Genomic DNA, 3,107 nt, shown 5'->3' on the forward strand with positions numbered 1-3,107 from the left:
ATAGGAAGTGTTCAATATGTGTTAATTTTCTTATTTGTATTATATTTTATGTTTTTCTATAACTATATTAAATAATAACATTGACACAATATAAACATTTTCTTATCTTTCACATAACATCTAACATTTTCATCATTAACTAATTCTGACCGTATTTTTTCGATGTAGAAGAGGAAAACATGTATAGAAATGGGAAATTCACTTCTCATTGTTTCTAAAGTGAACGCTCTTAAGCGAGAAGATGTAATGCTCCTCTAACCCGGCCCACATACTTGGGGGTTCAGAAGTTAGAACCATCTCAAAAAATCATCTTGAAGACATGCCTGAGGAATCAGCATTCTTCAGAGGATGAGTCAGGGTAACCAGATGCACTAAGTGTACTTAGCACTAACTAAACAATCCTTGAGGCAGACAGAAATCAGTGATCAGTAAAAGCCATTACTTAAGCTAACTAGCCTGCACTGTTTGTATGTGAATGAAAGAAAGGAAAAAAGAAAAAGCTCTAAATAGAAGTCAGCAGAAGATTGACAGCCAAAGACTCTGACTAGGCATCAGAGAAAACGACCGTTATTCATGTACTAAGTACATGAACAAGGTGCTAAGTGAATGATTGTTTCGGAAGATTTTATGACATGGTTAAGTTGGATGTCCTACTGAGCATTTGGATTTAACACATTTTTTGGTCTTGCTAGTAGTCATGTTTCAGGGAAATAAATCCCTTGCAGAAAGTAGGTCTAAAGTACTTCTACTAATAACTTCTTCTACCTTAAAATGGAGATATTTTGAGTTTATACAATTTAAAAAGTGTATTAATTTCATTTCTTATTATAGGTAAGCACTATTTAAGTATTCAAACAAACCATCTAGGACCCATTTAGGTTACAAAAGACCCATCTAGGGCATATTTATTGAGATTTACTGTTTCAGAGAGAATGCCAAATTGATACGAACTCTTCAGATGTCTGTCCTAACAATTTTCAGTTCTGAGAACACAAAATGGCTATGGACAATCAATTGTGGCACTTGAAACTGATTTGGTTCCCTTTCCAGCATCCATCCTGAAATAAAACAAGTAGCCTCATACTGAAAATCATTAGCAATCTGGACAATCAGCTTTGCAACTACCAGTTAACATTCTGTCATGGAGTCCGGTCCATGATGCCCTTGAAATATCATGAGTATCTCTTCATTTGTTCATATGTACAACCTTCATTTTCATTCTGTGTCATTATTTCTTCTACTCCAAACTGCAGAAATTGTCTTCTAAATGGTTCCATTGCTTTTTTTTCTTTTTATTCAAAACTGTGATCCTAAAATCTTTTATAAGCTACCACTTCCTGAGTATCTACTATATGCTGCATATTCTGTGTCATCCCGAAAGCTTGATACAGAGAATTGAATCTAGTACTCACAGTAATTCTGGGAATTAGAAGATGATAATGTAGACTGGTTCCTTCAAAGTTTATTCTAATTTTTTCCCAACGTGCCTTCCTGGGCTGAGGTAGGCAAGCTAAATGCCACATTACCCAGACTATTCCAGTCCAGGTTGCGGATGTCACTTTGTGCATTGTTCCCATGTGTTCATGCAAAACTTGAATTAGAACTGAATGAAGTCAAGAGACATACAGAACTCAAAGTCCCCATTTACCTGTTGTAGGGTATGGCAGAGATTTTGTGATGCTGGACCTGAGAGATGTAGTGGTGACTTGTCAATATGGCAGTAGCTTCCTAATCATGGCAGGAGCAAACGTTTCTTTCCATGGTGGTCTAGTTCTGCAATGTGGCTTTGGGCAGCATTTTAAAACATTTATTATAAAGACCGTTCTCTTCTTTCAGTGCTTCCAAAAGTCACTTAACATTCTGCGTAACTCTCTTCATGCTTAAACTATCCAGAATGGATTATGATAACTGCAACTGAGCAACAACCTGTATATGCAAATATATTCCCACTGTACATCTGACACAGAATGGTTACATTTCTGTTAAATTTAACAGGTAGTTAATAGTAATTTAGGGTTCAAATTGAGGCAGAACTATCTGAACCATGCTTTTCACCATGATGTTCTAATGTGTGTGTACTTTCACTAGTCCATTCTCCCACTATACATTCCTTACTGCTAAAAACATCATTTGAATTTTTCTTGTTATCAAAAGCCATTTTTAGTTTATCCCAAGTTCCTTTCTTGTGTTTTTTCTTATTTTTTTTTTGGTCAGATAGTTAATTAGGTTCTTCTTAAGACGTTTAGAACACCCATTTGTGAGGCTAAGTTCCATTTGTCAGGGCAAACACAGATTGCAGGTAGCCCTGGAGTTGAGGAATAGCTTTGATTTTTTGTAAAATCTGTGCATCTCCAGCTTTCGGATTAATTTTGTGCTGCTGTGTAATCTCATATTTCTCTTTTTCCGTGTTGAAGACCTCACCTTCTTGGTGTCTGGGCTTCCACAGTTTCTTCTTCTGGAAGTAAGCATCAGTAAGGTGTTTAGGGGTTTTTACATTGCTGATATCAATTTTGGTTGAGGTGGCAATGACAAATTTCTGGTGTGTTCTTAGTAGAGCAACCTGATTGAGTACCAGAGGTCCAGTCACAAGTAACAAGCTACTAGCCAGCTGCTTCAGGAAAACCACCCTCTTGCACCTGTGGTGTCCAGTGAGGACGATCAGAATGGTCCCGGGGGTGTTGCTGGCTCGCAGTTTTCTCACATGCTGACTGAAGGGTTTTTGCTGTGGATCAATAGCTTTCAAGGCACATCTTCAGTAGGACAATATCTAGGCGTTTTGTGAAGTTTAACCACCCAGGTACCACTGTTCTTGTCACCACCAAATGGTTTTGCAACAGTTGCAAGAACCTTCTCCTTCTTTTTCTTTTCACCCTTGGATTTAGCAGTTGAGTACTTCCTCTTGTACATGGCCTTTCTGGAATACATGGCAGATCGAGAATACCTGCCAATTCCTCTGACAAGGACAGGATTGCGGCTGCAATGGGGCTTCCCCTTCTTGGGCTTTTTAGCCTTGAGGATACCCTTTTTTACCTTGGCACCAGCATCAGCCTTCTTGGCTTTGGGTTTCTTCTCTTTAGTATCTGGCTTCTCAACTTTTTCACCAGCCA

At 38.1% G+C, this 3,107-nt stretch overlaps 1 pseudogene; it reads right to left on the minus strand.

Moving 5' to 3' along the window:
- Positions 1-2,242: 2,242 nt before the first annotated feature.
- On the minus strand, positions 2,243-3,105 carry LOC105549606 (annotated as a pseudogene).
- Positions 3,106-3,107: the final 2 nt, after the last annotated feature.

This window comes from Mandrillus leucophaeus, unplaced genomic scaffold (assembly GCF_000951045.1).
Source record: "Mandrillus leucophaeus isolate KB7577 unplaced genomic scaffold, Mleu.le_1.0 Scaffold447, whole genome shotgun sequence".
In the NCBI taxonomy this organism is placed as follows: domain Eukaryota; kingdom Metazoa; phylum Chordata; class Mammalia; order Primates; family Cercopithecidae; genus Mandrillus; species Mandrillus leucophaeus.